At 36.2% G+C, this 18776-nt stretch overlaps 1 long non-coding RNA gene across 1 annotated transcript in view; it reads right to left on the reverse strand.

The window, feature by feature from the left end:
- Window positions 1-16497, reverse strand: part of LOC127539845 (uncharacterized) — a 105709-nt gene extending 89212 nt beyond the window's left edge. Inside the window, exon 1 of the long non-coding RNA XR_007948036.1 lies at window positions 16181-16497. This is a non-coding gene — a long non-coding RNA (uncharacterized LOC127539845). The remainder of the gene's footprint in view (window positions 1-16180) is intronic.
- Between the last annotated feature and the right edge of the window lie 2279 nt (window positions 16498-18776).

Here is an 18776-nt window from a genome sequence, read left to right on the forward strand (position 1 = left end):
CTCATGTTGCATCAGAGTAAATGGGGCCAGCATGAATAGGGCTTTGTGTAGTTTATAAAACTATTAGTTTGAAAGTAACTGTCTGGACATAAAATGGGAGAGAAAGATTAAACTAGAGAGCTCCAAATTTAATAAAAATATAATCTCCCCACAGAAATCCTGGCAGGCTGGCAGAGAATGACTTAGTCACTTCTTAAGCCTTGGGGCTCAACATGCATCCACGTCTTCTGAGTCTGGTTTACAGTTTCTGTGGGTGGCACCTCCTGTTACCAGTAGAGTCCAAAATATTTCACCAGGTGTAGAAATGGGCGGACATCCAGAATGCAAGGTACTCTCTCCGGTCAGCCCAACACCGCACCCTTCTCCCTGCCTCCTCAAGGGCCAAGGAGTAGCCCCCTCAGCCAGATGTCACCATGAGGACGTGAAAAAGGGCAGACCTCCGGAAGCCAGGGGAAGCTGCTGCCCTCAATTAAACCTGGGCTCCTTCCCATAGCTTGTAAAATTCAGATCAGCTTCAAAGGGCAGTAGCTCCTGCAGAGGGTGGCTAACACTCAAATGTCTTTAAACCATTCAGTGGAAACACTCTGCCATCTACTGTAACAACGGGGGGATGTGTAACTTCGTCCAAAACTGCCTCAGACACACTCTTCAGGCCATTTCCCAATTTACGCCCAGTTTCCCAGAGTCCCAGTAACAGAAATAATTATTCAGTCTCAGAGCTTCCATTATTTAGCCAGAAGAACATAAATCATGACCTTAGAGTCCATCAAATCAACTCATCCACAATTTAATATGCATCAATCAAACACCTACTGTGTTCAACACTAGGAAGCTGAGGGATACAAAAATGAAAACAAGAATCTGCCTTGGAAGCAGCATATGGTTCAATGGGTAGAGGGTGGGATCTGGAGACACTATGTGAACCTGAGCAAGTCATTGATCCTGTGTTCTTTAATTTAATGAAGGAAATGGCAAACCACTTCAGTGTCTTGCTAAGAAAACCCCATGGACAGTCCGGTCCCTGTATAGCAAGTATATCAAGAAGCAACGATCTAAGGAAGAAGGGAATTCCAGACTTGAGGAACACAGCAAAGGAAGAAAGAAGAGAAATAGAAGCTCATGTGCCAGGACCAGGAAGTAGGCATTTAGGTTGGAACATAAAGTACATGAAGAGACTAAAGGTGATAATATAACACTGAGGGTGTAGACACAGTCTGCCACTTTATACTATATTGTCCCTTCCAGCCCTAACTAGCATGACCTAAGTATGCAAAATCAAAATGAATTAATGGCTTCATTTAATTCACTTAATGCTTTAAGGGTGGCAAAACACGTTACATCCATTATCTCTTGAACTTCTCAACAATCCTACAAAGCAAATAGCATAAATGTTATTGTATTTTCATTTTACAAATGAAGAAACTGGGGCCTAAGGAAGGTAAATGACATTCCAATAATCACACAACAAGAAAGAATCAGAAACATACTACAAACCCACCAATGTTCCTTCCATTCAAACTTACTACCATCATATCTAAATCCACCATTCATTTGGAAGGCAGCTGTGACTCAGAGAACCAATTTGTTTGAGCTGGTTTTTAGAACCAAGATTTCTGGATCACCAGAAAGAAAGGAATTGTATGAGACCCTTGCCGGAAACTAGGGACATTAAGAAAGCATAGCCTGCTGAGTTTTGAATTCCTCTGTTGCAATTGCACGAAGTCAAAAATCATCTGAATTCATTTTTCCATATGGCATGGTCCAGCTTATCATGTTATAGATTATTCGGGCATCCTAGTTTTGAACCAATTGAGCCTATTTTCATTTGTTTAAATCAGAAATTGGGAAAATAGGTTGATTTAGTGGGAGTAATTAAACCACTCATCAGAAAGATACAAGCTAAATGAAGAATAGTCAAGAACAATGGAAGAAAGAATCCATGGGGACAGTGTAGAATCCTATCAAGTAGAATAAGTCTTTGGAAGACTGTACGTGTAGCAGATCAGTGTTGCTGTCATTCCTTTGTCATAGACTTTCTATGAGGATTCTCTTCAGAATTTGCCTTCAAGTCCAAGACAAGCCTTTGGAATATCCTAAGCAGAAGAAAATCTGTCCTTTGAGGATGAGCTTGATATCTAGACAGGACAAAAGTCATCAAATGTCAAAAGTGGCCAACAACTTAGTCTGGGAAATCCTGCCTGAAGTCACAAAGATCAGAAAACTCAACCAAAAGAAAAACATTTTTGAGCCTCATAATCAGTAGTCATGATCACTGATCTTGAACAGCATTCTCCAGTATAGTTTCCCACCTGACTCTTCAAATATCAGAAAGGTGGTTTCTTTTCTGTGGCTTGTTAACCAACAGTGAAAGCTACTCTCAAAAACATCTTCCTTCTTGTTCTGAAGAATGGCAATTTCAATGAAGAACATCTTTGAAATCTATTCCCTTCTCTCAACTTATAAAATCTCTCCCCTAACGAAGGTACTGATGATGTTTCACTTGGAGTATAATTAATTAAAAAGTGGAATTGAGCTAAATAAGACCTGAATTTGAATTCTTCCCCAGATGATTACTAGATATACTACACATATATATGTATGTCTAAATATGTATGTATACACATCATATGTGTGTATGTGTATATACATATATCTTTGCAAACCTTAAATCACTATATAATACCAGTAGCCAAGTTAAAATTTACCAGCTCTAATAATTATGTTATTCTTGACATCCTCTGACAATGTCACTGAAGAAGGAAATGCAACTATATAGAATTTAAGCTATTTAGATTTTTTTGTTTGTTTGTTTCGAGGGTTTTCATGAACAAAGAAGTCTTCACCAAGTGATCAGTCCAATAGTCATTATCTTCTCTGCTAAATTTGGTGTTCCTTGAGAGCAGGGATGTCTTTTGCCTCTTTTTATATCCCCAGTGTTGAACACAGAACTGGGCACATAGTAAGACTTAATATTCAGTGAGTATTTATTAAGTGATCACTATATGACAGACCCTGTACTAATGACTGAATGGTGATGTCTGTCTGTGTCTCCCTCCCCATTCCTCCCCCCCTCTATATTTCATACCCATCCTGTCCAAAGTAGACCATCTTCATAAATAGTAGCAACTTTACATTTTAAAAAATAAATTTAACAGCCCAGAAGTTAGGAGGACTTGAGTTCAAATCAAATCAGATACTTAATACTTCCTAGCTGGTGTGATCCCTGGAAAGTCACTTAACCCCAATTGCCTCAGCAAAAAAAAAAAATAAATAAATTTTAAATGCATTCTCCTGGTGGTAATTCTTTGTTAAGTCTCTCTGCACTTAACAAGAAGAAAACATCTACAACATCTGAAGAGATAAAATTTAAATTGCCTCAAATATCTACTATATTGATTTCTATTGTACCAATTCTAGTATTTATTTTATACTGTATTAATTTTGTAATTAGGTCAGCATTTATATAAAGATACGTTGCCGTGTCCTTGAGCTGAACTCAGAAATTTTGCTTTCCTTTTGAATTAGTTCAAAAGTATAATTAAAAAAAATTTGTTCTCCTACAAGTCTCCATGATGAAATATAAAAAATAATAATAATTAAAAGAAACTGGTATACAGCTATACCAGTAGCTCTTGGTTAAAATTTTCAAGCCCCACAAGTTGCCAGCTGCAAAAGATATGTCATCTGTCCTTGTCAGTCCTTGTGAAATTGGGGGGATTTTATCTCTTTCAAGGAGAAAACACATCTGGTAATTTTGATCACCACAGCAATAATTATAAAATACAGATGGAGTCCATAAAATAATGCCAGAGAGGGCAATATTAGGTTCACCTCAATGCCAGTTCATTTTTCTTAGAATAGCCAATTATGTTCCTTGATTACTGACTCCCCCTTCTTTCTTGTGCATCAATAAAGAGAGTCCCTCTCCTCATTGGGGGTTGATGGCTTTATTGAATCTGACTCACTTTATTAACCACTATATGTATAACTGTTAATAAACTAAATTTGCTAAGATGTACTTCAGTTTACCTTTATCAAATTTATTTAAGACACATCCAATCATTTCCTCATTTTTAAAGCTTAGTTGAGCCTCTTAGAACCTGAACTCCATTGACAGACTGATAGACCAGAATCACCTCAATACCATAAAGAAAAAAATAATTTCTTAAATTCAGGCCATTCCTTAGATTTTGACAATGAAAAAGCTGACAATTCTATGACTCTCAAGGACTGTAAATCTCTGTAACATATTTTATCTGATTTGTGCTTTACAACAACCCTGGAAGCTGGGGACCCCACTCTTCCTTGAACACTATTATCATCACCAGTTAATATATCCACTTGGTAAACTCCCAGTAGGAAAGTCATTACACCGATTCAAATTAGTAATTCCTTTCTAATTTATAATCTTGAGATTAGATCAAAACATTTATTAAATGGTTACTATGGGCCAGGCATTCTTGAGAGAGTTGTTAGGAACACTCAGAGGTTAAAGATCAGATGAGCAAATATTTGTAAAATGTTCAGAATAGCACCTGGCACCTAGTAGGTGCTTAAGAAATGCTTCTTTTCTTTCCCTTTAATTGCCTGGAGTACATCAGGAATTGCATCTAGATTTCTCTATTTCTCTGTCTATTATACTAAACTGCCTCAAAGGCAGATCTTCTGGGTATTTTCTTTATTTCATAGATAAGGCTCAGAAATATGAAGTCACTTGTCTACACTGAGGCAGGATCCAAATCCAGATCTGGGTCCTTTGCTATCTTTCCAGATGCTAATGTCTCTCCCTCCAATTACTTTGTAGTTATTTATGTAGATGTTGTCTCCCTGGTAGAATATAAGTTCCCTGAGGGCAAGGACTGTTTCATTTCAGTAGCTCATCATCTAGCACAGTCTCTGACATGGTGTAGGTGTTAATAATGTTTGTTGATTGACTGACTTGTATGCCCAGTGGTTAACACAATGGTTGGTACCTACTTGATGGTTAATAAATACTTGTTGATTCACTTCTGACTCCCAAGTCAGCACAAGTCCAGCACTGATCCACTGCCACTCCTTAGCCAATCCTGTGAGTCTTGTAAGAGTATTTTTGTTCTGCTACAAGTCTCCATGATAAAATAAAAATTAAAAAATCACCATTAAGTTAGAAAGGCATGGTGAATATTTATAGCTCACTAAGTCAGACTATATATGTTTAAATTAATGCTATTTTATATGCAGCATAAATACCCAGCTACTCCTGGTGTTACTTGCAAGGAAAATAAAGTCTGGCCCCCAAAGGCTAAGCTTCTGCTATGGGTAATTGATAGCAGTCAGAAAAGCCAACTTCATTGCCAAAAATATCAGTTGCTTATCCCTAGAGCTAACTGAGTCTCCTGGATTAAAAGCCTCAGTATTCCATGAGGAGGCCTGCAAGAAACAAGATTCTCTACATTTCCCAAATTTCCCTTCAAAGGACAAAGAACTCTTCTTAGGAATAAATAGTGCACAAAATTCATGGAATATCCCATAAAAGCAACAAGGTATATACTAAAATGCCAAAAAGAGAAAAGTCCTCAATTGTGGCCCATTGCCAATGTGAACACTAGGGCAGCAGTCTCAGAAGTGGATTCCTTTCCCATCGTGGGCCCTTGCGTTAATCCAAGATGTTACCAAACCCAAAAATGGGAAGAGAGGTCAAATCTGTATTCTTCTCGATTCCCAGATAATCAAGGGACTTGTCTCTATACCACCCCTTTTCCCCATTAACAAGAAATACTACACCATTTTTTTTCCCTTCTCATAGCTGGCCTCCTGTGGTTGGCCATGCTTTCAGCCTCTCTCCTTCTGTTCTGAGACATTGTGCCCTCAAGGCAGTTAGCTGTAACAGAGCACCCATAATAGAAACTGCAAAGGAAACCTTGCCCCCATTCATACACACCCATCCGTGCCCAGACCACATCATTAAGGTTTCAGGGACCTCAGACTATATTCCCAATCTGTCTTGAATAAGAGCCACAAACCCAGCCTTTGTTCTCCTTCACATAGAATTCAATACACAGAATGAGCAGACGTGGATACCTTACAATCATTATATTATTTTTCTCGCCCTTCTTCCAAACTTCCATTTCTATCAAGTATCCCATCATCCTTCCAAATTTCCGGTTTCTCAAACAATTCACTGTCCTTGATCTTTCAATCAACTGAAACCTTTCTCTTTAAAGCTACAATGACTTCCTAATTGTCAAATCTGGTGGTCCTTCCTCAGATTTCATTCTTCTTGCCCTCCCTGAAATATTTGATGACACTGATCATCATTCCTGGGTTAGTGAAAAATCATGGATGTCATCTCTTGAAAAAAAAAAAAACTTTCCTTTATGTATGCACACTTTACAAATATAGAAGGAGGGATTTCTCACCCATTTGAAAATTTCCCAAATCAAGATTTATATTGGATTTTGAACCAGTTGTTTTAAAAATATATATAAAATACAGTATTTTACAATAGATTACAAGAACAACTGACTATCCTAAGGAAAGATAGAAATTTACAAGCCAAATTTCTGTAAAAATCTTGGTATAATTGATAGATGAGATCGATAAATGAATATCAAGATATAGCTAGCCCAGTCAACAATATACTTCTTCCTTTTAAATCAATGCAACTTTATAATAGTAAAAAAAAAAAAAAAAAAAAAGATACTCCACAATTAAACCCAAGTATCAAAATAAACTGAACTTAATTTTGGCATCACAAAGTACTAAAAACATTTATTTTTAAATAATACTGTAGAAAAAATAATGAATTATATTTCAATGAATATCATTCAAAATATTACTATGAATTATAATAATATAAACAATGATTTTACTATTAATTTAGTGAGCAGAAAAAGTTATATATTAAATAAAAGATTTTCAAAATATTATTTTATCTGGATCTCTTTTGAATTTCTATTTATGTATAGCTGTATAATAAATCAGCATTATAGTATAGGATGAAAATACATACATATATATCATATATGTATATATGTATATATATCTATATGTATATGTATAGAATGAGGTACATTATCAAAATTTTTTCACTGATGGAATATAGAATCAAAAAAAAAAAAATCTGCAGATTGCTCAGAGGACCAGAAACAGTCAAGAGAGAGGAAAAGTGAGTTTTTATTGTCCACTCAGTCATAAAGCCAATATGATGCTCCTCAGTTTTCCCTACTCCACTCTCCAAGCCACTCCCCACAAAGGAACTAAGTTTTTCCCATAGTAGAAAGGCTCAGAAAAAGCTGAGCGCTTGCCTGCCTAAGTAAGTAAATTCTTTAGGCAGTACTTCCACCTAGTGGTTTGCATTGGAAATAAACGCATGAGCGTTGGTTTAGAAAAATAATCAAACTTCTTGTGCTCCCTCCAAAGAACTATTATTTGGTTGGTACACCATCACCTACATCTGCCCCAAACCAAGCTCTTTCCCTTTCCCTTAACTCTCCTTCTGATTTAACCATTTCTTTGTGGTACTTCTCTTTGCCCAGCTTCTTCTCATATACAAAACCTGTTAGTCTATTTGAGTGTTCTGTTTCCAGAATATTTCAGGTGGTAACCAGGATATATCAGTTCTACCTCTCAATTTTTTTTTTTACTTTCTATATTCCCACTGTCAACCACCACACTATAAGGCCTCATTACCCCTTGCCCAATTTGATTGGAATCAACTTTTCAGGATTTCTGGTTGCTGCACTGTTCATTCTACAGCCTAAATAATCTTTTTATTTTTATTTTTATGTGAAGAATGGGGTCATGTCATTTCTCTGTTCAGAATCTTCATGTATCCTATTATTTAATGAATAATACTCAAGCTTCTTTGTCTGGCATTTCAGGACCTAGATAACCTCTCAGTCAAATTGGACAGCTCTCTGTACTTCCCCACCTTAAATATACGTTATTCTCATTTGCCCATATTTAAATCTAGAATTCCCTACCTTCCTTTCTTTGCTTGTTGAAATATTATTATTTCCTTAAGACCCATCTCAGTGTCATCTTCTTCATGAAGCCTTCTCTGATCAGTAATGACTTCCCCCTTAGATTTTTTTCCCCTGAGGCAATTGGGTTTAAGTGACTTGCCCAAGATCACACAGTTAGGAAGTATTAAGTGTCTGAGGTTGGATTTGAACTCGGGTTCTCCTGACTTCAGGGCCAGTGCTGTATCTACCATGCTATCTTAGATTTTAAAAAGGCCTTTGTCATATAACACATTTATCACATGATATCATGCCACCTGTGTAGTGCACCTGTCTTATCCTCTTATCAAACTTTGAAAGGACAGTCTTATCTAAACTTTGCATCTCCTCTACAGAACTTAGCACAGCACTCTGATTACAATAGGTACTTAATAATTATACTGACCTTGAGCCAGAAGGTTTTTTTCTAACCTGAAAGATCTGATTATATTTCTCTGGATCATTGAACTGTGAAAGTCAGTGTCTAATATTGTGCCCTCCCCATATGGGCAATCATAAGTTCCCCTTAAATGCATGTTGGCTCACAATGCTCAAAACATGAACAATTTTTATTAACAATGAATGAAAACAGAACTCATATCACAGGACCATAACAAATGGTGATAGGATTTCTACACACACATGTCAACAACTAGAAATCTGTACGTTCTCCATGGCTTATAATATTGTTTTAGTTCAGGCTTTCAAGTAGTCAGCAAAAGTTCCTCCACATAATTGCTTTCCCTCTACAATCCTTTTGTCTCCACTACAAGGGTTGTATCTGACTGCCTCAATTTCCTTCCATCTCAGTACATACCACTGGTGTGTACTCCCCATTGCTAACTCTCTAGTGTAGTCTTTCACAGCTTCATTGCAAATATGCTCAGCTCTCAGATTGTCCTTTGTTTACCAGTCCAATTAAATATCCCCTACTGTTCTACCCTATCTCCTCAGGTACTAGTAGGTGATCCTCATGACCTTCATCAAGGGACCAATTGTCTTAACAACTGGTACATATAAGAATAAAGATAAGATTCTCCATTCATTTTTACAGTCATTTTAAAGTCTTCTTTTGTTGTTGGTTCCATACCTCACACAAATTGTGTGTTGGGGCATAAAGAGAAATATTCTCTCCATATACCCTATAATCAAATTTATCTCCAACATCATGTAAGCTCATGACAACCCACTACTATTTTCCTTGTCTCTTCCAGGATTTAGGCAGTGTATCTCCCATTCATTTCAACAAATCCTACTTGATAGAGGGTTTCAAGAGGAGTCCTCAAATTGATTTCCCACGATCCCTTGAGAACAATTCTTATAGTTTATTCAAATGGACTAGGATTGCTTTCCAGAACATTTAGAAAACAAGATAGATTGTTACCATCTCTCACCAGTGTGAATACCCATTCCCTGGAAGTCATCCCCTGGGGAGAGACTGATTTGTTCCCACTGCCACAAATGTTTGCTTTGTTATCATTCTTAATATGACATCAAGCCCATTAAGGAGATAGATACCTGAACACAAGTCCTGGGCTCATATCATCTCAAATATAATACTGTGGCTCAGCCAGTTTCTTCATCTACAAAATGAAGTTTGAATTAAATGATTTTTAAATTGCTTAGCTAGGTGACACAGTAATTGGCACAGAGTAGGTGGTACAGTAGATTGAATGCCTAGCCTGAACTCAGAAAGATCTGAGTTCAAACCCAGACTCAAACACTTATTTAGCTATGTGGCCCTGGGCAAGTCATTTAACCCTTATTTGTTTCAGGTTCTCATCTATGAAATGGGAACACAATGGAAAAGGAAATAGTAAACTATTCTAGTATCTTTGAAAAAAAATACAAAAACTCATTCATGTAGCTTATGGAATCACGAAGTATTGGACACAACTGAACAACAACAAAGTTCCTGCCAGCCCTAATATTCTCTGGGATTATAAGAACCATTATACTATAAGTGTATAGACACTTATAACAACTATTTAAGTCATAATCATCTCTTCCTTTATTATAAAGCATAGTAGTTTCTTGAACCTTTGACTCTTAGGGCAATAGCTATAGTAATAAAGATAAAAAATACATCACTATACCCAGAAGAAAATGGTATCTCTGTACCCCTAGAAAGGATGAAAATCACAGCATATCCCCCCAAAATTGAGGTAAAAACAATTATCAAATGGGAGAACAGAAAAAGATAAAGATGGAAGTATAGAACAATGCTCAGATGAAATATAAGCTTATCCTAGCTTTGAAACACCTCCTTCAGTATAATAAACTTTTCTTTCTAATCTTCCTTTCCTATAGGTGTTCTTTATACTTCCTATGTTCCACCCATACTACACTCTGTTCCCAAACTCTCAAACTCATTCCATTTTCAGTATCCATGGGCTCCATCTTCCTATCTCTCTTCAAAGATCAGTTCAAGCTGCAACCTCCTCAAGGCTTCTATGATACTGTTCTTCCCTCAAAGTATCTTCAGTATCGAAGTGTTCTTCCCTCATAGTACCTTAAGTTTGGCCAAGTAGGGGTTTCCAAGGAAAAAGTAGGAAAGGGGATGAGGAGCAGGCTGCAAAGAGCCAGTGACAGCAGAAACCAAACTTTCTGAGGGTAAGGACTATCTTACTTTTGTGTATATGTATTGCTAATACCTGACACATAGTAGCATTTAATGTTTGTGTTGATTGAAACAAATGGACTAGAGATGAGAAATAAGATATTTATAGATGTCGTTAATATTTGAATTTTGTTTCTCTCGTCTACTTATATACTCTTTCCAAGATTGACAGAGAAACATAAACAGGTCCTACTAAATGACAAGTTGTAAATAGGACAAAAGGCAGATCAGAGCTAGCGACAAAGAATTGAATAAATTTGTTGATGATATAATAGGAGAGAGAAAATTAGAGGCAGTGTGAGCCTGAATCCGAAGGACAGAATTTTGGGGGGGTAAATAGACCTGGCTCTGTTCATTACTCATTGTATGATATTGGATAAGTCATTTAATTTCTCTGGATCTTAGGTTCTTCATCTGTTAAAGAGAGGATTGAGCTTAAATGAGTAGTTCACAAAGTTTGGTCAGAGTACTCTTGGGGACTCCAAGACCATTTCAAGGGAGCTGGGAACTATTTTCATAATAACAATAATAAGTTTCTATTTAAATCTCCTCAAATTTCTAATTACATATCTCTGTGAACCCAGATTTTCTTCACATACTTCAACCAAAACAACATATTACAATAAATAGAATGCAGAATCAGAGAGGAAAATCCAGCATCTTTTATTAAGTCAAATATTAAAAAAGAACTTGCAAAAATTGTAAAATAATGCCACTTCTCACTGACTGCTTTTTACTTTGGAAAATAGTTATTAAAATTTTATATTAACATTTGTTTAAAATTTATATTTTATTAAAGTTGTTTTATTAATGTAATGAATTTATTTTAAATATATTGATAGATATTTTAAATGTACCAGTTTTAATTTCTAATATTATAGGTATTGATAAATATAACCCACATAAATAAAAGTTCTTTAGGAGGAAGGTCCTCAATTTTTAAAAAGATTTAGAGATTACAAGGCCAAAAAAAAATTAAGGTTCTAAGATCTGCAAACATGGCATATATCCTCAGCAGACTGTAAATAAAGGCTTGCTATTTTTATCACTTTATTCCTATCACTCCAAAAATATTTTAATATATTAGTCACTAAAGAAATATTTATTGATTGAATGGGAAAAATTAAAGGAAAATACAGAATGAATGTAAATACAAAAAAAAAAAAAAAAAAAAGCTGGACACTGTAATTAACCTTAACCCCAATTGAATTGAAATATTCTCAATTGATTCCATCACTTGGCTGTGGGCAAACTAATATTTCTGAGCCTCAGTTTGCACATCTGTAAAATGACTGATTTGGACTCATCTATATGATCATATGAAAATGTATTTTACAAAAGCAGGCATATAAGCAGAGGGCAGAACTAAGATACTTGTGTAACCTCAGCTAAACTTTATAATGAGAGGGATAGTTATATAATCACAGGATCTACTTGGAACTAGAAGGAACCTTAGAAGTCATATGCTGAAAAAAAAATGAAAAAAGAGATGGATTAGAATAGTAGTCAGTCACGATTTGAGATGGTGGAAGAATGCCTTTTAACTCTTGACAGAAAACTAATGGGCTAGAGATACAAAATAAAACATTTTCAGATGTAGCCAACAGAGAAACACAAACATGTCCCACAGGATGAGAAGTTGTAGATAGGTTTACACTCCCTAAAAGTGAAAAGAGATCATGTGGATAAAATTCTGAGAAAAGTAGACTCCAATAAGATCTGTTCAAGCTAGAATAATGATTCAATCGGATAATCATAAATCAAAAGATAATTGGGCCTCAGCATCTATTTAAACTTTCTCATTTTATAAATAAGTAGGTGACACAGTAAACAGAGCATTGGACATGGAATCAAGAAAACCTGAGTTCAAATATCCCCTCAGACATTTACTAGCTGGGTCGCCTTGAGTAAATCATCCAGGGTCTGTTTGTCTCAGTTTACTCATCTGTAAAATGAGTTATAACAGTATCTACCTCCAAGTGTTGTTGTAAGGATTAAATGAGATAATTGTAAAGCACTGATCACAGTGCCTGGCCCATAATAGATTCTATATATAAATGTTTCAATCTCATCATCAAGAAGCTAAGATTCAAAAAGTATTCGTGATTTGCTTATGATCACAATCTAGTATTGTCTAAAAAGTGTTTGAAATCCAATCCTCCTGATATCAAGCTTAGCTTTCCATCTCCCATACCACCTATTAAGTCATCATTTAATGGAATAATAAACTAGGGATGAACTGATGACTTTATTAATGTAGGCAAGACTTCTTTCAGGGCAGCCTCCAAGCCATTCTGTATACAATTCCTATAAGTATTTATCCACAAATCATCTAGAGAAGATCTAACAGAGAAGACTGGAAATTTCTCAATATTTTGCAGAAATTAAACATTGTTTAACATACAGGTTGTCTTTTAGCTATACATTAATTTCACTACATGATAGCCATGACCTTCTTTTCTATTCATCCATGTCCCTGATAATTAATATCTTTTAAGCCAGAGGCAAACAAAGACACTATGTACAGAACAAAGCAAGTAATAGTCCTTTTGTCCTCTGGACTGGTTATACTGTTCTTAAAATACTGCCTTCCACATTTCAGGAGGGGCAAATAGAAAGCTCCCAGAAAAACAGAATGGTGAAATGATTGGATCCTTACCAGGATCTCTTGGGGGAAATGGAGATATATAAGTTGAAGATTGGGAGAAATGTGATTGTTGTTTAGTCATATTTCACAATGCATTAGAGTCTTCTTAGCAACAATAAAAGAGGGGTTTTCCATTTCCTTCCCCAGCTCATTTTACAGATGACGAAAATGAGGCAAACAAGACAAAGTAAGTGGCTCAGGATCACATAGCTAATAAGTGTCTGAGGTCAGATCTGAACCCAGGAAGATGACTGAGTCTTTTTGACCTCAGCCCAGCATTTTATCCACTATGCCACTGTCATGTGCTTAAGGAATTGACTTCTCCTTGAACTGGAAGACAGTGGAATTAGAGACACAATTTGGAGGCAGTCGGTTCTCTGCATTATGAAAGAAAAAGCTTCCTAACAGTGCTATCCAAAAATAAAATGGGAGGAAACAATAACAAAAAATAATTCATATTTATATAGCACCTACTATGTACTAGAAACTATGTAAGCAGATATTTATAGTTATGTTAATATTTTTTATCTCATTTGATCCTCACAACAAACCCAGGAAATGAATGCTATTTCATTTTATAAATCAGGAAACTGAGGCAGACAGTGGTTAAGTGATATTCCCAGAGTCACAATAAATGTCTGAGGCTGATTTTGAACTCAGATCTTTCCAACTTCAGGTCCAGTATTCTATCCAGTACATGATCTTGTAATGGATTTCCATCACTGTGGATCTTCTAGCAGAAGACTAGAGTTATGGAGGATATTGCATTGAGCATTTCTGCTTAAAAATAAATGGAACTAAAACAGTGGCATTAAATTCAAATAGAAATGGGGGCCACTCAAGGAACTAGAAATTGAGTAGATGCCCGTCAGTTAGAGAATGGCCGAATAAATTACAGTATATGAATGTAATAGAATATTATTGTTCTATGAGAAATGATCAGCAGGATGATTTCAGAAAAGCTTAGAAAGATTTATAGGAATTAATGCCAAGTGAAGTGAACAGAACCAAGAGTACACTGTATACAAAAACAAGATTATGTGATGATCAACTGTGACCAATTTGACTCTTTTCAACAGTGAGGTGATTCAAGACAATAAATTTGTGATGGAAAGTTATCATCTGCATCCACACAGAGAACTAGGAAGAATGAATGTGGATCAAAGCATAGTATTTTCATCTGTGTTATTGTTATTTGCTTGTTTTTTTTCCCTTATGTTTTTTTTTTCTTTTTTCTGATTTTTTTTGCACAGCATGACAAATATGGAAATATGTTTAGAAAGAATTGCCCATGTTTAACCTATATCAGATTGCTTGCTGTCTTAGGGAAGGGGGAGGAGGGGAGAGAAGGAGAAAAATTTGGAATACAAGGTTTTGCAAAAGTGAATGGTGAAAACTATCTTTACATGTATTTAGAAAAATTAAAAATGTACTCCAAAAAATAAAAGAAACCACTAAATCACATACAAACTTCTTTGTGATCCATACACTGAATTAGAAAAACATTTTAATATTATCGCTGCAAATCTTCTTTACATCTATTTTATTTTTACTTATTTTTAAAAAATATTTTCCAATTACATGTTGATATGCTTACTATATCCATTGTTATATTTGACACCTCTGAACCAAAGGATTTCTGAAATTCAACTCAGATTCCACAAATATTTAATAAACACACACTTTTCTTATAGAACTGGGGATATAAAGAAAGGCAAAGACATTGATCCTGAAACTCATGATAATATAAAACAGATAACATACACATCACTATGAATATAAGATATGGGTAGAATAAATGGAAAGAAATCTCAGAAGGAAGGCACCTGGGGAGTGGAAAGGGAACCAGGAAAATCTGCAGAAGAAGGTAGATTTTTGAGGTCACTGGAAGGCAGCCAAGCAAGCTGAGTCATTATATATTGATGGAAAGAATATCCCACCTGGTGCCATCCTTTGAACATTTCAAAGGAATTGCTGAAGTCCTAGAGCTTTAATGTAATGAGATTTCTCTAAGAGAAGTGTGGGCCCTGGAATAAGCAATAAACCAAAAAACCATTAAGTACATAAAAACACAAGGACCAACATGAATAGCCCCTACCCTCAAGAAGCTTAAATTTCTTTCAGGAGAAACAATGAATACTAGTCGGATACAAAATGTATACACAATAAAGAAAGTTATCTGGGATAGAAACAATTACTGACACATTTAGCCAGACCCCCTCTGTTCATTATTAAGGGTCTAAAACTTTTCCAGATAGTAGGAGCCCCGAAGATCATTTTCTCAGCCAGGATGGAGTAAGAAGCCGAATAAGGGTGTTTCTCTTGGCCAGTTTCTCCACAATTTAAACAGGCAAGTTTAAAAAGTAGGGAAGGAGGCAGAAAAGAAAGAAGAGAAAGACGTTAGTATCAAAAAAGTCTTAGTGGATGAAGGTAGCTCTGTCATTTTCATCACCAAGAAGGGCCATACACTCTTTTTTGCAGCTTATTTCAGTAGTTCAGTAGATAAAATGCAGGACCTGAAGTCAGGAAGTCTCATCTTCCCAAGTTCAAATCTTCATACATTTAATATCTGTGGGACCCTGTTTGCCTCAGTTCCTCATTTATAAAACAAATTGGACAAGGAATCGACAAGCCACTCCAGTATCTCTGCCTAGAAAACTCCAAATAGGATCACAACTAAAAAACTCCAAATAGGATCACAACTAAAAAACAGCTGAACAACAATAACCATCTGCTGACATGTGTGACTTACAGCTTCCTAAATAACTACCTTTTCTCTTCTGAAAGGGGAAAAGTTCTACCATGAAAATCATAGAGATAGAAACTGCCTAAAGTTCCAGATGAGGAATATAAGCAATATGAGATTATGGGCTTCTCTCCTAGAAAAGAGAAGCTTTTGGGGGGCAGCTTTAAAGAAAAAAGTAGACTTACTTTTAGCTACTTCTTTGGTCTATCTTGCAGTCCTCCAGAGGAATTGGGGAATACCTTGGCCTTGAGCTGATGTAGGTCCCTTTGGAAGCAGTAATGATACTCTCCTTAAACAGTTAGCAACTCAGGCTGAAACCTATATTAAGACACAGCTCCACTAATGTTTTTTCAAAAAAATCCACACTTCGTGGAACTTCCAGCTACCCACTGCCTTCTATCTAATTCCAGTCACTTTCTTTGTTCCCATTGTCCACTAGACCAAAAGAATACAAGGACTGGTTGAAGTCAGCCTTTTCCACCTTCTGCCCATGCTGCCCAGGTGTCTCTAGGACACAAAGACTAAGGCTCTGAGATCCGGCTTGGGGTGGATCTCACTCTGCAGCAAGCTGGTTGGACAGGGACTCAGAGAAGCAATTTTCAGGGGAGACTGATGGGGATTTTCCATCTAGGACCTGGGCGGAGGGAGATGGAAGGACATGTTAAAGGTCAGGTGTGGACAATTAAATTATCCTCCTCCACTATCCCTATTGCTACTCCCTCACAGAGCAGGTGTGACTGCTTGGCCCCCTCCTCCAATAGCAGGTTAATTCCATGGAGATGAGACCTCCTCCAAGCTTCAAATTCTGTGTGAATTTGTGAATTTTCCACTTCAAAGTTAGGTTTATCTTGATATCACTAGAATATGAATTTTAGTGAGATAAAAGGGCTTTTAATAAATGATAAGGAAGCCCACTCTACTCTTTCAACCTGTTCTATAGTTTTCCTCTATCAACAAAAAGGTATTGGTAATTGTCCTTTATGGAAAGGATTTAAAAGAAAAAGTCAGAGAATAAAATTTGGATTTTAATTTACCAGATACATGGGTAAAACACACAGGCCCAAGTGTCTGTGTGCTGAGGCACATACTTGCACATATACACACAAACTTATAATACATATAATACATAATATATACAGGAAATCTCATCTTCCCAAGTTCAAATCTGACTTCATAAATTTAATATCTGTGAAGTATTTCCTCAAAGCAATTTTCTTATAACCACTCTATGAAAGAAGGCATTCTTATACTTTTAGCCCCATAATATAGATAAGAAAATTGAGGTTCAGAGAATTTCAGAAAATAAAAATCAATGAAAGGAATCAGCTATAAAATCTCAGCTTCTGAATAGAGTGCTGGACTTTACAATCAGGAAGACCTGAATTCTAAGCTCATTTTAGACACTCATTAGCTACGTGACCCTTAACAAGTCATTTAACCTCAACTTCTTAATCTGTAAAAACTGGGATCATAACTGTGCTACCGGGCAGCTATTATTAATGAGGTAACATATGAAAATCATTTTGCAATCCTCAAAGCACTATTTAAATGTTAGCTATTTTGTCCTTAATAATAATTATAAATAAAAGTAAATGCAGAAAGTATGAGTGATCAGCAAAATCAAGTTGGCCCAGGGGATACCACTATAGCCACCCCTCCCTGGAGAAGCTAATGCTGCCAACCAACCTCTAGTTAGAGGATTCAGTCTTAAGCATTTTTCTTCCTGTGTTTCCAGACCAAAAATGAACATTTCTCAGAAAAAAATGCCAAAGAATTTTAGAGTGGGGAGGAGCCTTGAATATCATCTAATTCGAACTCCTAATTTTGCATTATAGTAAACTGAGACCCAGAATAGGATATTTTCCCAAAGTCAAAAAGCTATTAGTAGCAAAATCACTGGTTTTATTTCTTTGGATTGTTACCTGGGAGCTGTCTTTGTTGAAAATGGATGTATCATTCTAGAATGTCTCCCCCATCCCCATGCAGAGTGTTTCTGGAGCTCAGAAAGATTCCCCTTGATCACACAGCTGGCAAGAGATGGAGGCAGATTTGAGCCCTGGGTCTTCCTGTTGCTACCCCCGGCACCCTATCTACTATGCCAAATGACCTCCCTATAAAAGACACCCTAAAATCCCAGAATCCTGGAGTTAGAAGGGATTCCAAAGATCATCTAGGTCAGACATTCTTAGCCTAGAGTCTAGGGCCTTTTTTAAATAATGTTTTTGTAATGGTTTCTTTTTAATCCTATGCATTTTATTCAAAGAACATTCTGAGAAGGAGTCTACAGGTTTCATCTATTTGCCCCAAAAATCTATGCCACAGAATATAAGGCCTGAGAAATCATTTGCTAAGGCTCTCCCAGGCAAATGGGGGATGAATTAAAAGCTAACTACAACAACCTCTCACTGCTTGAATTCTATAAGGTGATAATTTTGTATGACCCACAAATGATGTTATAAATATCCAAATGACCCTTGACAGAAAAAAGTTCCCTACCCTGTTATAGCATTTATTATATTTCAGGTACTGTGCTAAGCACTTTATGGTTATTTTTTCATTTAATCCTCACAACAACCCTTGTATCTCCATTTTACAGATGAGGAAACTAAGGCATTTGGTTATATGACTTATGACGTACCTACTACATGCCAGGCACTCTACTAAGCTCTTTACAGTGTTTTGCCCATAATGGAAGCTTTCTGCATTGCTCTGGTGTGAACAATATAAAGGCGAGTGGGCTTTGCTGGAGATGGTATACTTGCCAACAATGAAGGGAAGTCA

Source organism: Antechinus flavipes, chromosome 6, assembly GCF_016432865.1.
Source record: "Antechinus flavipes isolate AdamAnt ecotype Samford, QLD, Australia chromosome 6, AdamAnt_v2, whole genome shotgun sequence".
Lineage (NCBI taxonomy): Eukaryota > Metazoa > Chordata > Mammalia > Dasyuromorphia > Dasyuridae > Antechinus > Antechinus flavipes.